Source organism: Bos mutus, chromosome 14, assembly GCF_027580195.1.
Source record: "Bos mutus isolate GX-2022 chromosome 14, NWIPB_WYAK_1.1, whole genome shotgun sequence".
NCBI classification, from domain to species: Eukaryota; Metazoa; Chordata; class Mammalia; order Artiodactyla; family Bovidae; genus Bos; species Bos mutus.
In genome coordinates, this window is record NC_091630.1 from 70,910,813 (window position 1) to 70,927,949 (window position 17,137).

Consider the following 17,137-nt stretch of genomic DNA (forward strand, 5'->3'; position numbering starts at 1 on the left):
AGAGTCTTAACCACTGGGCCATCAGGGAAGTCCCCTTGGTGACTTTCTTATTTCAGGCCAGGTTTCTGTAGGGAAGCCAGAGTGGGCAGACCTACACAGTATGTGAAGTGTTCTTTTGCTCACTAACTTTGTTTATAGCATTCTTTGCTAGCCTTCCAGTGGTTTTATCTAATCTTACACACTAGTATCATTTGGTTCTATTAACATCTGCAGTGGAAGTTCTGTTCGGAGTATCAGAATACTTCAGTTGTGTGGTTTATTTTTTATGTCAGATGGGGAAGGACATTTCCATATGGTTTTCCTAAAATTCATATCAGTTTTTCTTTTTCCATTCTTATTGGGAGGAAAAGCAAGGTTTGCAACAAGTATGATGCACGTATTCATTCTGTGGATATTTTTCAAACCCCTGTGCTGGGTCTTGGAGGTGAAGCAGTGCCCAGGACCAAGGCCGGCCATGCTGTCACGGAGCTTAGTGTTGGGCTCTGACACCTAGAACCTAGACTGCCCCTCTGCCATCTCCTCCTTACCTACGGGGTGAGAAGGTGTGGAGTGTGGCCTATACATTGTACTGACCGTATTAGCAGTGAGGCCCTGGGGACAGTGCACAGACTCAGTGATGTCCTTCCCCCTGTGGAGAGCACGTTGTGGTGGGGTAGCTGGGCAGGGGACAAAGGGCAGGAACAAGTCACGGGGGGCTGTAGGAGGTGTGTATGCTTTGGGGCAGATGGAACTGGAGTTAAGAGTATGGCTGTGGACTTTTAGACGAGGTGAGTGGAGTGAGTAACATTTGAGCCTTGTGGTTATCTGAGACAGGAGTGTCCCACCTAGAGGGACAGGCCGTGTAAAGGCCCTGAGGTCGTGCACGCCTGGTGTGGGCTCAAGGCAGAGTGGAGGTCAGTGTGGTTGGAGCTGAGAAGACCCTGGTGGTGGGCTTGGTGAGGACCCCAGGTGTGGGTGGGAGGGCAGCCTTCAGGGTTTTGAAGACCATGCTCAGTGTGTAGGCTACCTGCTTGGGGATCTGGAGAACTTTTGGTGAGTTTTAGCAAAGGAGTGAGAGAAGGCAATGGCACCCCACTCCAGTACTCTTGCCTGGCAAATCCCATGGATGGAGGAGCCTGGTGGGCTGCAGTCCATGGGGTTGCTAGGAGTCGGACACGACTGAGCGACTTCACTTTGACTTTTCACTTTCATGCATTGGAGAAGGAAATGGCAACCCACTCCAGTGTTCTTGCCTGGAGAATCCCAGGGACGGTGGAGCCATAAGACGACTGAAGCAATTTAGCAGCATGCAGCAGCAGCAAAGGAGTGAAATGGTGTGCTTGATTGTTTTGAAAGGAAGGGTCAGTTGCAGCTGCTGGGTTGAGAGTGGAGTATGGGGCAGCCGGATTGGAGATGGGGGAGCGGGGTTGGCCTGTGGCTTTGACCCGTGTGCAGGTCAGCAGCAGACATAGGGCAGTGGGCAGGGAGAGGTCACGGCCCAGGTATAGTTTTAAGGCAAGGATAATGGGTTTTGCTGATGGATTGCTTTGATCCTCAGAGACAGAGAGGAGTTGGGGTGACTAAGGCTTGGGGCCTGAGCAAATAGTAATCTTTCTTGTAAATTTTAATTAAGAGTTTACTTGTTAAGTGGACTTACACCTAACTAGTTGTTCTTAGCTGGACAGATACTACAAAGAAGTTGTTTTAAATATCAAAGAACTTTCTGTATTAACATGTAGAATTTCATAAATAAATAAATCAGAGCTTAAAGGGATTGCTTACTTTTTTCACTTCTGTTGCCATGAACTATAGGCCTTTCCTGTTCTTTTCAAGATGTCACTGATTGGGAGTTTAAAAGCAGGAGTTGTTTTAAATGTTTAGCAAAAAGAAAACAGGAGTAGAGATATCACCAACCTGGCTAGGACTCGTCCTTTTTCAGCTCTTCGGCCTGAGGCAGGTCCACCTGGTCCTCAGGATCCCCTTCTGTAGACACGGGGGAGGAAATGCTTTGTTGGGGTTGTGTTCAGGATTGAAGTCAGGCGTTTCCTGTGAGAGCAGCTGGCACAGGCCTGACTCACAGGTGCTGCCCTGCTGTTCCCAGAGCACCTGCAGCCTTCTCTGCTTTCATACCCTCGGCTTTTTCTTTTTCTTTTCAGCAGCCCTGAGGCTGCTGAGAACTTCCCTTGTAGCTCAGTTGGTCTGCCTGCAAGACAGGAGACCCTGGTTCAGTTCTTGGCTTTGGAAAATCCCCTGGAGGAAGAAATGGCAACCCACTCCAGTATTCTTGCCTGGAGAATTCCATGGACAGAGGAGCCTGGCAGGCTACAAGTCCATGGGGTCTCAGAGTTGGACACAACTTAGCGACTGACCCACCACCACCAGAGGCGCTGAACTTCCTTGTAGCTGCTGCTTCGTCAGGCTGCCTCTGGTCCTGTCCTAGAGAAGTTTTGCTTCTCTGTATCTTTCCAGCTTTTAGACCTTGTACCCCAGAAGGTGACATTCGGATACTGAAATAAAGTATCAGTTAGCTTGGTTGGAGGGAGAGAAAGCCGCTGCCGCTGGTTGTCTCATCTGGACCATAGGCTCCCCCCTCACGCCCTCTCTCCCTGGGCGCCATGTCCCCCCCCCCCGGCTCTGGACAGCTGCCGCCTCGCCTTCTGGGCTGTGGGTGGAGACCCTGTTCCGGGACGGTGGGTGGGCTTAGTGGCCATGCCTCTGCCTGGTTGAAAGGCCCTGTCTTTACTCATCTTTTGAAGCAGTGGTGGCACTGTTTTTGCTTCGATGTGAAAATTAGATGTGATCAGTATCTGCTGTGTGGAATACAATTGGTGACAAGGAAAGGTAGCTTTGAGTTGTTTTTGACATTTTTGAGAATCTTACGTTCCAAGAGAGACTCCCAGTTTGCTCGGGCCATTTGTAGTCTGTTGGTTGATGGTTCAGATTAAGCCCTGAGCCCTGCTTGTGGGGCTGAACCGGACGCCCAGATACCTGGGATGTGCCTCGACGCACCCGTGGCGGCAGTGGGCCTTTCTGTCCTCGGCTCGCCTCAGTAGCGGGGCAGGCTGGGCTGGTTTTCAGGACAAACCCCGGATCTGTCCGCCTCTTTCTTCTGCTCTCTTTCTGGCTAGCTTGCTTGTGTTTCCTGGAGCCCCCTTTCTTCCCACTGTTGCTTGAGTTCAGAGTTTTCTGTGGTAAATGATAGTTTTCACTGTGGAGTAGGGGCAGTCACTTGAGTTAGGCCTGCAGTTAGGAGCCTGAAGGTAAAGCCTGCAGACAGAGCAGCATCTCGAGCTGTTGAAGCCCAGCACCCGGCCCTGAGGCATCCCTGGACACAGCCTTTGTTCAGTAACCCCGCCACCCCCAGAAGTTAGTGAAGTCATAAGATCCTGTTCACAGTTAAGTAGAGTACTTGTCTTTTTATTAGCCTGTGGGGTTGTCTACTAACAAAATTACCCATATATTAAGAGGGCTAAACTGTGCTCAGGCAAGGTTCTAGGAGCCTAGTTATTTATTATCTTCCTGCTAAGATAATATTATCTCACTGCTCAGATACTAAGTGTGGCATGTGTTCAAATAGCTGGCTTTTTTAGATGACCTTAATTATCTCTCAGTTTGAATGAAGAAAGTAAGTAGCTTTGCATTTTTAAAGAAAGTTGCTCTTACAGGTTATTAGAGTGTTTTTCTCTCCTGCTTGTTCAGTATGAGTTTACCATTATATTTTAAAGCTAAAAAAAGAAATGCATCTTGGATCCCTCAATATTCCATTAAACTAATTTTGAAAGTACCTAGCAACCTCACATTCTTGTTGTTATGTGTTTTCTAGATAGTTTTTATAAATTTACAAACTTACTTTTCAAGTATCAATCTGAAGAAATACCTTAATCTCAAATATATTTGGGTTCCTATGGACATAGTTTTTACAGACTTGTTTTAGTGTTGATCAGGATTTTATTTTCAGAATTATTCTTACTTCATTAAGGTAATTATTTTTAACTGTAAGGTCAGAATTAGGCTGGTAAAATGCCAGAAGCACTACTTTGAAAACAAAAATGGTTTGCACAGGCACCTACAGACCTGATCTGGGTCAGACTTGATTTGCAGCTTACCCAGTTTTAGAATCGCCTGTCAGTTCTGTAAACAGAAGTCAGCCAGATGAATTGAACAGAAGGGTGAGATTAGCATATTAATAAGGCGCAGGCTCCCGGCTGCCCGGGGCTCCTCCCTCTGTCCCTCCTCCTTCTGTCCCCTCCTCCCCGCCCTCTCGCCCTCCTTCCCTGAATGAATCTAGGAACAGAGATCCTTGGGGTCACGTTACTTGCTGGTTTCTTTCTGTTTAGGAGCTTAATCCGGCCAGGACGGTCTGTGTTTCAGATTGCAGAAGCTTGAGAAGATTCTGTAACTGAGAGGCATTCTTCAAGCTGCTGGAAAATATTACAGAAGGAACACCTCCTAAATTTTGCCTCAAGCTCTGAAAAAAGGAGCGCAGAGGGGAAGCTTAGTCTTGAATGTGGATCGAAGCAAGTCCAGTGGGAGTGATGAGCCGGGACTTGGTGTGCGGACTCCTGGCATGGTCTCTCTAGGACCGAGCTTATGTTGTTGGGAGTGGCGGGCCGAGGGGCCCTGGAACCCCAGGCGCTGTCTATGGAGAAGAGCGGCTGTAGTCCGTTTCCAGTGTGTTGGGCTAAAGGTATAAATAACTTAAAGATCTGTTCAGTTTAAGTTTTATTTAGATACATGCTTTTGCACTAAAAAGGTGGATAAGAGTTTATCAGGACTTATTTCAAATAGATTTACAGTTAAATTTAAGGAAAAATGGAAATTATTTGTTATGGGTTTGCAGCTATTGCATAAAACCATTTAGAGAGCATTTCAAATAGTAAATAAAATTGTTTTTATGAAAATGCATTTAAGTGAGTAAAATATTTTTTTTCTATAGCCTGTCCTATGTCTCTTAGTTTCATGTTTTATTTTGAGTTTTAATTAAGATGTCCTCATTCATTCTTCCATGTGGAAGTTTTTAAAGGATAGAGACTAATTTTTAGTTTAAACAGGACTATAGGAAAAGGAATAACATAGATTTTCCTATTTCAAAAATTGGTTTCCTTTACTCACTGTAAAGATTGTATATTTATTTGGAAACTCCTTGTTGTTGCAAGGTGGGCTTGTCTCTAAGGATTGGCAGGGCTGTGAATAACTAGCTTTCGCTTGTAATGTGGTTAGAGGCTTCAGTTATATAAAAATCAAAACACAAAATGTAGCATTTCATTGTAACACGTGTTTGAGGAACACGTTTAGAAGTTAAGAATGCACATATGAATTCACATATGAATAAGACCAAAATGGGTACGCTGCTTTACTTTACTAGTGAATATTTTATTATTGAAAAAAAAAATCTAAATATCTTACTAGAAGTATGAACTTTGGAAGAGATTATAGTGTTTTTGCTTGTCCCAGAGCAATCGATTGCAGGCAGTTATTTTTCCATTATGTTTGCTGACTGCAGAGTAAATAAATAGAGGTGTTTTTATTGGAATATCATTCTGATAGAGGTGGGCTGTGGGTGTGAGAAAAGAGCTCACCTATACACAAGAGGGAAAAGGTAGAGAGGGTGTTGAGGTCAGGTCCGCCTGCCTGTAGGGCTGGAACAGGCATCTTCTCAGGTGGATCATTGCAGAGCAGGTTTTAACAGCGCGGGGGGCGGGGGCGGTGGGGGGGTTGTGCCCTGTCCACTCCTGGGACCGAGTCCAGGGCCCCGTGGGTATCAGCGCGAAGCGCGGTCTCAGGACAGGCCACTCTGCCTTCTCTCCTTACTCTCTCACCCGTAGGTGTTCATCCCGATTATTTTTTGCTGTGTGATATAGACAGCAGTGTTCCTATGCAGGAATTGGCTGCATTGGTTATTTTCAAGTGTAAAATCACTACTTTTAGATAGAGACAGACCTCAAACCCAGAGACTGTGTATCCAAAGCTCGGTCTGCAGTTGGATGTCCTGAAGCTCACACTGGCTCTGATCGGTCACATTAACTTCATAGAACAGCCATGGCCAGATATAAGATGGGTGAGATCCTTACTAGAACAGGCTAAGAGTAGTAGGACCCATATTCGTGTACTTTGACCTGAAACCTTTATCCTTAAAAGAGTCTGGAGTCTTTTCTGTAATAACATTATTGTACTGATGAAGTTAATGTTAGGGAACCCGCCTTAGATTGCACCTGAGGAAGAGTGTATTTTAACATGTTTTAACATATTTAAGAAGACGTTGTTATAAATTGTATTCAACTATGTCATAATTTCCTACGCTTGAAGACAGTTTGAATTCAGACTATTGAAGTAAGTGTAAATGTTTACAGTGCCGTGTAATTGGCTGCAAGGCTACTAAGCACAGAAAGTCCTCCTTGGAAAGTTCTTTGATTCGCTCAGTGTGTGCATTGTTTGTTTTGTCTTTTTGAAAGACTAGGAAGGATTGAGAGGTGTCAGATTTGGTTGTCAGGAACAAATGTGCTGTTGATTCCCCCCCACCCCTGTCTTTCAGTGGGAGATTGAAATTGAATATACTATTAATAGTTCCTTTGTGTGATTCTGGATCCTGTGGTTAAAATCATGTTTTTTCTATATCAGTATTTTAAACATCCATCTGTCCATCTCTGGGAATAACCCTTCTTCTCTTCTGTGTCTCAGAGTCCAGGGGTCAGCTGTCTCTTGATATCTACATGTTTTTCATAAGCATCTGATACCAGCCGCAGAGGAACTTCTTATTTGTTGCCACTGAAATCAGTTCCTCCCCAGATCCTCTGTCTAATAAACGTGTCAAAGCTCCGTCCACTCAGTTCATCATGCCACCAGACCCAGGGTGCCTCTCTGATACCTTCCTCCGTGTATAATGGATCCATCTTTTTATCCTGACGGTTCCTCACCTTCCCCCGCTCTGGGCTGTGGAAGTTGCTTCCTGTCTGTCTTCCTATGTCCTCACATGTTCAGCCTTCACATACCTGCTGGAGGGATTTTGTAGGAACATAAATCTGGTGATATTATTAAAACTGCCTGGTGGCTTCTCTCTAGAATGAGGTGAAGCTGCAGCCCCTTCACCTAGCCTGCAGGGCGCCTCGTCTGGCTCTGCCCTCGTCTCCAGCTCTGGGCCATTGGCCGCTCATCCCTGTTGACTGTTCAGCGCCCAGGACACCCAGAGTCTTTGCTCTCGTGCCTCCTGCACCTGCCATTGCCTCTTCTCTCGCCCCTCTGCCCAGCCAGCTCCAGCCTGCCCTCAGGTCTCCGCTAAACCAGCTTCTCTCTGATGCTGCCTCCTGAGTCTTTGCTTCCGTCTTGTGTTTACTGTTATCGATCATAGTGTATTGCACTTGTTTGATCTTTTTGCTGGCTGGTAAACTTCACAAAGTCAGGGGTTGTGTCAAGTTTCTTTGTGCTTGGCAAGTAATTGGCATACATAAATATTACCTAATGAATGAGCAAATTCTATGTAGAGTCAGCTAATCCACTTGCCTTAGAAGTTGCTCAACAAAAGCAGTGAATTGGTCTCTGCGTTTCCTCTTGTAGCAGCACACGTGCTGCATTCTAGTTCTCTCAACAGATGGGTCTGGGTCGGCTCCCAGGGTCTGATGGTTGCTCTGGGAATTACCTCCTGATCCTCTGCCATGCCTGTGGGACCACAGCCATGTGGTCTGACAGCTTGAGGAGCTAATTGACTTGTGGGGGAGATAGGTTAAAAGTATATTTTTATATAACTGTATAAACCATTTTATAGTTACAGTGTAACTATCTAGATATCTGCATGTTTACAGTCAAAGAAATCAGATGCTTTCCAGAGGACACCTGAGTTTCTGAGTGCCCAGCACAGGGAGCAGTGCCCCCATGTAGCAGCCCCAGTGCACATTGACCGCAGTGGGTCCCGTCCACCCTGCACATGCAGCAGGCCCTGCCCGCCTCTCCTCTGCTCTCTCTTCCCCTCCCCAGCTCCTGCAGGCCCCAGCCTCTCAGCTCTGTGCGCACCTAGCTTTCTGAGAGGCCCCTGCTGGGCTGGCCTTGTTGGCCTCTTGTGCTGTTGCTGTTCCTGCTGGAACTTTCCTTCTTCACCCGTGATGCCTTCAGGCCTCTGCTCCGCGTATGGCCCTCTGTCTCTCGCTGGGCCCTGCCCTCACACAGGGTGAGAGCTGGTGACTCACACAGCTCTGCCTAGTTGCTTGTCTCCTGTTACCTGGTTCTTGCAGCCAGGCTCAGGTCTCGTTATTTTTGATTCTCCATGGTGGGACATATTAACAGCACTCAGCAGTTGTTTGCTTAGTGAAAAAGAAACCTGAACTGGTAGAGTCTGGGGCATCTTTGATTCCAGCTGAGAGCGTGGGGAGGGTCTTCCGTGCTGTAGGGATCGCACACAGAGGCACTGAGAATGATGTGGGCGTGTTCTGGAGAGCCTGGGCTTCTCCACTGACGGTAGTTTGAGCTGCGCAAGGCCATTGGAGGGGGTGAGGAGGGAAGCCTTGCCCTGCACCATGTTTCTCTGAGGGCTCTCCTTGCTAATTCTCTGCCCACCTCTGAAGCCCGGGACTCCGTGGCCGGGCCTCGGGCCTTGTCGCCTCCTCCCCAGGCACCGTCCTCCCCTTACCCCACCCCACGGGAGGCACACATCGTCTGCCTCTGCCCCCTCACCCTCGGGCGCCATCCGTCAGTTCTTTGAACTCCTCCTCAGGTGTGGATGCGAGTCCCCCTCCTGGGACACGTCTCCGGTCCCAGTTCCCTCTGTGAAGCCCCAGCCACCCGGCTCCGATTCCCTGAGTGTCTCCCTGGTGCTGGTCCCTTTCCTCGCTTCGTAGGGACTTCACTGTGTAAGTGTTGGTGCAGTTGTTTGTGTCCCCCTCAGGGAGCAGGTGTGTCTGGTGTATGGGTTTATGGTAAACCAGGAACATGACAGTAACAGGTTTCTGCTGCTGCAGGGAGGGCAGGGAGGGAGGGGACGGTGAGGAGCAGGGGTGCGTTCCATGTCCAGGATTCTGATGTCGTGGCCGGAGCATCGCCGTAAACCCTCTTCACTCCTGTTTAGAGTCCTGTTGGCACTGCTTCCCTCACCCACAGGGCTGGTCCAGTGGGGATTCAGACCCTTCACTCATCCTCATTGTGTTTGGGGAAGGGGCCGCTCGTTCTTCCCAGGATTTTCTCCACACGTGGCTCTAGAGCTTTAGCAGGACATGGGGTTTTGGCTTAGATATGCCCTTCTCGGCAAGGTGGGGAAAGTGTGTGCCCCGGTTTATCTGTTTAACACTCACCACCCTCAGCCCTGCCAGTTCTCCTGGTTTGGGCAGTAAGACATGAGTGTACCCCCTTGACCACCTTGTGTGAAATGGGACCCTCCTGCTACTCCCCTGCTTGCCCTTTCACTCTCCTCACCAGCGCATGCTCCCCTGCCCCCCTGCGGTGAAATGCACACCTAGGAGGGAACCGGTCTGTCCTGCTCTCGGCCTCCTCCTCGCTCAGGAGGTCAGGAGCCTCCTGGGCAGGTGACTGTCTGCCTGCAGCAGCCGAGGTCTGCGTGGCCAGAAGCCTTGAGAAGGGTGGTGCAGAGTTTTTGAAAACTAAATAACTACTGAGTTCTTTCTAGTGGCTTTATGGTTAGTGATACTGATCTTTAAAAATAGTGTTTACAATTAATTTTTAAATAATACTTGTTATAGCGGTCATCAGCCACATGTGTGAGACAGAGTGTGTGTGTGTGTGTGTGTGTGCAGCTCTCCTAACTAGACTGAATGCTCTTCAGGTTAGAGTTATGGCTTTTTAAATCCATACTAGAGGAGAAGGCAATGGCAACCCACTCCAGTACTCTTGCCTGGAAAATCCCATGGACAGAGGACCCTGGTAGGCTGCAGTCCATGGGGTCGCACAGAGTCAGACACGACTGAAGCGACTTAGCAGCAGCAGCAGAAGTTGGCTCAGTAAATGTTTGTGCAGAACCCGTTACTCTCAGGGAAGTGTGTCCCCTGCGTTTGCCCACAGGGGCCCGGCAGGAACAAGTGGCCGGGGCAGCTGGCTGTGAGAGAGCAGGCAGGAGCAGCAGCCCCCTGCGGCTGGCTCTCGGCAGAGCCTGCATGGGGGCGTGGGGGTGGCAGCGACGGAGGGTGAGGACGGCTGCTCGGCTGTGTGCTGCTGTGTTGCCAGGCAGCGCTGCGGCCTGCTAGTGACCGAGTTGTCAAGTGAGGGTGCGGACTCAGCACACCTGGGTGGCAGGCCTTGCTGAGCAAAGGCTTGGCCTCTGCAGCTCTCCTGCCTGGTTGAGCCCTGTTCACCAGGCCTGTGGGCTTGGGCAAATTGCTTCTCTCTTCCCACATCCAGAAAGTGGGGAATAGAAGGTTATTAAGAGGATTAAATGATTTAATTTTTAAGTGCATAGAACAGTCCTGGCATAAATGCGGCATGATAATAATTGAAGTAGACCTCTGAGCCCTGGCCCCTGTCTCATGAGTGACCTTTACAATAGCATGTTTCAAATCAGACAGTCGAGATCAATCTCTGCATGTTATGACAGTCGCTCTTCATTTGTGAACAGCAGGTCAGCTCTAGACGGGGAGTGCTCGCCTCATGCTGTTTAGATTTGCCCAGTGCTGCGCCGCCCCCCCGCGCCCCCCTCAACCCCCCACCCCCTGCCGCTGTGGGAGAGAGCGCACCAGCGGGAGTGTTTTCCCCAGGCAGGTTCACTCCTCTTCCTTAGGAGTGCAGCTGGGAAATCTGTTTGTGTTTTAGACGGCTTAGAGAACCCGCATCACGATGTCCGAGGCGTGTGTCAGGCCCCCTTTCCCCAGCCTGCGAGCAGCTGTGGTGGCCCTCCCCTCATCCCGCTTCCAGAGGAAACGTCCACAAGTCCCGGCTCCCTGGTTCCCTCCTGTAACAGGAGGCATGAAGTGCCTCCTTCATCTGGCTTGTTGTTCCCAGTAACAAATACCAAGCGGAATTGATCTTTTCCTTCCTGCCCAGCCCCTCCACCAACAGGTCTGCCCCTCTTATGTTCCTTATCTCGGTGGAATGCTATCACCTTCCCACTTAGCTGCCCAAGCCAGAAAAATGGCCACTGTCTCCTTCAGTCTTAGAAATGCAGTTTGATCAATCCTGTCCTCTTGGATTTTTTTTATAGCTTTCAAATCTTTGGTCTCAGGCCATAGTCAGTCCTGTCTGGGTTATAACAGAAGCCTTCAGATTGGTCCGAACAGACTTGAATGCCTGCCCAGGTGCAAATCCTAACAGCGGCCAGGCTCTGAACCTGCCTCTGCAACCGGGCCTTGTCCTGCTCCCCTGCTGATTGAATTTGAAGCCTCTCTGGCCCCGTGTTGGCTCCCGGGGCGCTCTCGCCACACCAGCCACCTTGTCTTTTGTCAGGTTTAGGTTTTGATGCCCGCTCTCAGGACCCCAGCTTGGAACTCACTTTGTGTAGGAACCCCGACCGTGTCCCAGGTCTGAGCTGGACCTTTCCTCTCCCTGGCCTCTCCCCAGCACCGTGTGCTCAGTGCACTTGTCTGTGGTGGCTTTTCTCAGAGGACCTCTCGTCAGGGGTTCCTGGAAGAGTGCATTACATGTAGGGCCAGGGAAGGCCGAGTTCGTAGGTGGAAAGTACCTGATACACTAAATAAAATTAGAAGGTAGTTCAGTGCTTTTGATGCAAGCAACCTAGCTGACTGAACTTGCCTAGGGATCGCATGGTGATACTGCTTGGCGTGGGGTCCATTTGGGCAGGGGCTTGCACACCCTCTGTGTGCTGTGCTGAGGCTCTGTGGCTCGCCCCTGGACCGGCTGGGATCTGGTGTGGAAGTGAGCATGCACACTCGCAGCTGTGTGACTTGGGCAGTTGCCTAACCTCTGTGCCTTAGTGACCACACATGTAAGTGAGGTGACTGATGGGCGCCACCGTGTAGGGCTGCCGTGTGAAAGAGACAAGTCAACTGTGTGAGAGGGGCGATCGGGTCATGGCGGTCCTGCTGTGTGAAGGACTCCTTGAGGGAATCTTTTCCTAAACAGGCGAAGCTTTTTGATGCTGTATGTGGTGTATTAGACGTGAACTTAAAAGTGCTGAAGGAATAATTTAATGTATGTTTTCTACATTGATTTTGATCATCTGCTTTGATGAATTCTACTTTAATTTACATCATTAAGTATTTTAATTATAAAATAATACAGAAAAAACATTTTAACCATGTTTCTTTCATCTGGGAGATTTAGTGACAAAGAAGTGTTTGAGAAAGTCTGTCATGTTTAATGTGTTCAGTGGTAATTGGGAGTCACCTGGCTCCAGGGCGACAGGCTCAGCGTTGCTGTTCCCAGGAGACCTGCGGGGGGTTGTGTCGTGTGGCACGGGTTCACCCAGGCACCCATTCTGTCCAGCGCTCCAGCCAGCCACACTGCCATCCATTCTTTTCATCCCAGTAGCTGCTTATGGAATGCCACTGGCAACGTTGGGGAGATGGCCCTCCTCCTGTCGTGTGACTCCACCATGGCCAGTTGACACCAGAGAAGTTGTGGCAGACGTGTGCCTGCGACAGGAAGTGCAGTTCACAGGCTTTCTCCCTGACAGTCCTGTGCAGGCTGGGGTCTTGCTTCACACAACATTCTCCCTGTCATCCGTGATCTGTCGTATACATTCGATGCTTGCCAGTGTTGTTGGGACGCAGTGGTGAAGAGCTGTGTGTCCGTGCCTGCTGAGAGCAGTGGACTGTGTCACTGAGCTTTAGGATTTTAGGGGCAGAGAATGTCGTTAGGCCACTTGATGGGCCCCTACAGCGTACCTGAACTGAAAGAGTTTTTCAGAGCTTCAGTCTCAGACAGTCACAACCCAACCACTGAGTAGCTTTGTGTTCCTGGACTTTGGTGACTTTTATTTTAGACTTTATACCTGCTAATGGAGCTAGGACTGTGCGCCTCTAACAGTTGTGGTGAAAATGAAATTAAATGAGACTCTGTGTTTATGCCTTGCATGTAGAGCCACTCAGTAAGTGGCAGTTTTAATTGTTTGTAATGAATGTTGGTACTGGTTAGACTGTTAATCTTAGAGCTAGGTTTCATGTGTCAGTTTTAAGGAAAAATGAATTTTGCAGCCACGTGTAAAAATTTGTGCTTATAAGTATCTTTGCATTTTTTGGCGATAGTGTCCCATATTTTTCAATAGAGTCTTAAAGACATCTGTCTTGAGTATGCGTACATGTGTATATGTAGGGCCATATATCATAAATGCAGTTAAAAACTCCTTTCATAAAAAGATGGTAAATGAGTATTTTCATATTTGCAAACATCACATATTTTACTTGTTTTTCAAAATAGCACATTCATGTGCCAGTAAGAGAGTGGCAGAGGCAGAAATGCAGATACCGAGAACAGTTGGCATTTATAAAATGTGTCCATGTGAATTGCTTCTGTGCTGGATTTGTGACTGTGGCTCGAGCAATTAATTTTAACTAGTGTGCTTTGGCACTGCATGTTTCTTTTGGTCAGTTGTTGGATAAGAGTCTTCTGACAAACCTTTTTTGTTCTCATATTTGTAAATAAAGATGTGTAATTGAAGTTACAGCATCCATACAGTAAAGTACATAAATCCTACATAGCCTGGCCCAGGTTTTCTGCCCCCTTCCGAATCCGTGTTGGAAGGTTATCAGCTCCCCGCAGCCTCCCTTCTGGCCCCTTGCAGTCGGTGCCCCCGGAAAGGAAACCTGAATTGATTTCTGTCACCACGACAGGTCACAGTTAAAATATAAACAAATAGGTTACCATACTCTGAATGCTTTTAATTTTCAATCTGAAATACATTTATCTTATCAGCACTCTATTAATTTGGATTTTACATATATGTTATATTTTGCCATTCTTGATTTCCTTAGGATTTTTTTTTTTAAGTCTCCAATATTCAGTTACTTTTAAGGTTTCTAACTAATTAGGGATCTTAGAAATTAAGTACACAGTATGGCAAAAACTTTAACTACCTGGTGGAAATAACTTGGTAGAACTCTAATTGAACATACGTGAAGTTACAGGAAAAATAGCCAACTCTAGGAATGTTGACTTTGCTTTTGAGCCAGACGTTCTGGATTTGCAGCCAAAAGAACTTAGTAAAGGTAGGTGTCTATTATGTCTTATTGACTTAAGTGAAGAAAATAATTGTGACAGGAACAGATGTCACTGAGGAAGTGACATGGCAAAAAGTTTGCATTAGAGAAGCACTCAGGTGTTTCATGACATTGAAATTACAAAGAATAAAATGTAGAAGGAAGGTGACCCAACCTTAGGAAGGCATGTGAGATTTGTCCAGGCACTGAAAAGATGCTCACTCTGTATCTTTAACAGTGCAAAGAAGGAGGCAAGCATTCTGGTTGTCGTTTTATGTCCCACACTTCCAGGTGAAGGAAGAATCACTGCTGCATACGTTAGTTGAACATACACCGTATCACTTGTCTGTTGCTGAAAACAAGACTTCTGACACGTGATGGCTTCAGATGATGTGAGCTTTTTGTTCTGTTCAGGTCTGCAGTCTGGGCAGGGCTCAGCAGGGCCGGCTCGTCTCAACTGTATGGTGTTGTCTGCGGCAGCACAGCTGGGAGCCCGTGGGTCTTTCGAGGGGGCTCTGTCTCAGTTTTCCAGAGGTGATGCCGCCCATCAGTGGGAAGCTCAGTGGAGCTGTGGTTCTTGGAGCTCTGATCTTGGGTTGCTTGAACTTCTGTCTAGTGTGGTGGTGGACTTTGTGAGTGAGCATCCCAGGGCCACCGTGGGAACCTCGGTTCCTTCTTTCCTTTTTTTTTTTTTGGTGTTGCCTTTAATGACCTAGCTTAGGGTGTATCTTAGCCTAGTCTTAAGCCAGTTCAAGTTTGAGGGGAAGGAACATAGACTGTGCCTCTTGAAAGAGGCGTCAGAGTCACATTGGAAGAAGAGCACTGGGAAAGGGGCGAGTTTGAAAATACACAGTGTAACACACTGACATAATACCAAGTTCCGTTCAGTCCAGTCGCTCACTTGTGTCCGACTCTTTGTGACCCCATGGACTGCAGCACGCCAGGCTTCCCTGTCCATCACCAACTCCCAGAGCTTGCTCAAACTCATGTCCATTGAGTCAGTGATGCCATCCAACCATCTCATCCTCTGTCGTCCCCTTCTCCTCCTGCCTTCAATCTTTCCCAGCATCAGGGTCTTTTCCAATGAGTCAGTTCTTCGCATTAGGTGGCCAAAGTACTAGAGTTTCATATATATCCTTCCATGTTACAATATCAAACATTTAAATAATGTTAGCTTCTCTGTCTAGTAAAATCACTGTGGGACATTTAGGATACCCAGGTTAGTCATTTTATGAGAAAACAAACCCCAATCATGGGTGAAAGAACAAAATTAAGGACAAAACTTTCACACTTGTCTAGGTTGTTTAAGGATTTACTTTAGGGTTATTATCAAATTCTTAAAACTTTTCAAGCTAGTTGATGTCATTAATTAAAAAAAAAAATTGAGCTGTAGCAATTTGCGTTCTTCACTTCTCATAATTTGGCAAGCATCTCCAGCTTTATTAAAGGGCCAGCTCATCACAAGCTTACTGAGATTACTCCCTTGGTGGGATCTTAGTATGTACAGTGAACGTAAGCCAGGCAGCTCCGGAGTAAGACTTGTTGTGGTCCTCGTCCTTTTCTTTCTTTTTCTAATGTGCTGTCTCACAGAGCGTTCATACTGGATTGTGCAATGAGCCTTGGGGTCAGTGCCAAGGCTTGTCAGCTCCTGTGTCCTCACACCTACCTGCCTTGGGATTGCCTTGGTTCTCCCAAGAAAGAAGTTAGTTTGTGAGTGAAAGGGAGTCCTGAAGCTGGAAGGTCGGCAGCCACCACTGACAGGCTGTCCGCTTTCCTGTTTCCTAGTCCAGCGGGCGCTGGCCTCTTGCTGCCCCAGGCAGCCTGGTGCCTGAGCGGGGAATTGACTGATGGTGGCCCACAGACTGGGGCTCTGCTGGGACTGTCCACAGTGTAGGACCAAGTACGGGCAGAATCTGGCACAGGCGTCTGGAAACCATAGCAACTGGATGGTAGTTTTATGTTCACTGACTCTAATGATAGAAGTTTTGTTCTTGGCTTTTGTATGTCTTCTATTTTTAAATTTCATTTTTCTAGAAATTCCTCTCCATTGTATTTTACAAAGTATGGTTTGTGACAGGTTGGAAATGAAAACAAAGCTGGTCATTTACCACTGATGGTTTGAAGAATAGGGGTCTAAATTACACAAGTAAACCAACTTTAAAAACCTTTTCATTTCCTCTTTGATAGTTTTTTGAAAAAGATATTCAAAAGATATTAACCAGTTACAGGTGCCTGTAACAGGTTAATCTTGAAAAGGTCAAAAAAATGCAGCCAGCCACAGATTGCAGAGGGCTGCAGCTACAAACTCCAGTTGGAGCCCACCTCTCTGGTGAAGGAGGGTGAAGGCTCTTCTCACTTAGAGACAGAGAGTTGGCAGCCCCAGTTGTATGTCTTCAGCCATGGGCCAAAACCAAGTAGAGAACCACACAAACAGCAGAGAATTCTCTTAATTGTTTGGAAGCAGAGGAGTCAGTATAGCAGAGAACAGCACTTAGGACTTCTCTTTCCATAGTGGACACTGTCCCACAGACTGACCAACCCACATGCCAGGCTGTCTGAATCCTCAGTCCTGCAGAAAGACAGATAGGAACACCACCAGTAAGGGTGGGTGGTGGTGAACAGACTTGCACATGGAACTGTCCAGAAAGGTCGAGGAAGGCTTGATAAGGTGGAGGTGTTGGCCAATTTGAGAGTTTATAGCACAAATGGAATTTTGACAAGCAAGTCAAAGCTTGAATTGATAAAGCAGAACCACATTCTGTCATGGAAAGCAGCTTCTATCATGGTGACATCACAACGGTTTATCCTCCAAAAAACTTTAGACCTACTTTTTAGAGGTTTAGGATTTTGCCATTGAGTTTTGGCCACAGGGGTATCTGGATTGTGCATTGTTTCTGGTTTAGCGCCTCCCTGACACGCTCCCTATCACGCATCTTGCTGACCCAGGAGCAGCGTAGGGTAAGGGTGCCAGCCCTCGTGCAGGGAAAGTCCGTGTGTAACTTGTGCTCAGCCCCCTGTGTGAGGGCTCCTCTGCACCTGCGGTTCCACTTCTGGGGATTCAGCCAACCAGGGAT

General features: G+C 47.6%; 1 protein-coding gene across 1 annotated transcript in view; it reads left to right on the plus strand.

Annotated features, from left to right (window-relative positions):
* PTK2 (protein tyrosine kinase 2) overlaps positions 1-17,137 on the plus strand; it is a 192,929-nt gene that overhangs the window by 44,994 nt on the left and 130,798 nt on the right.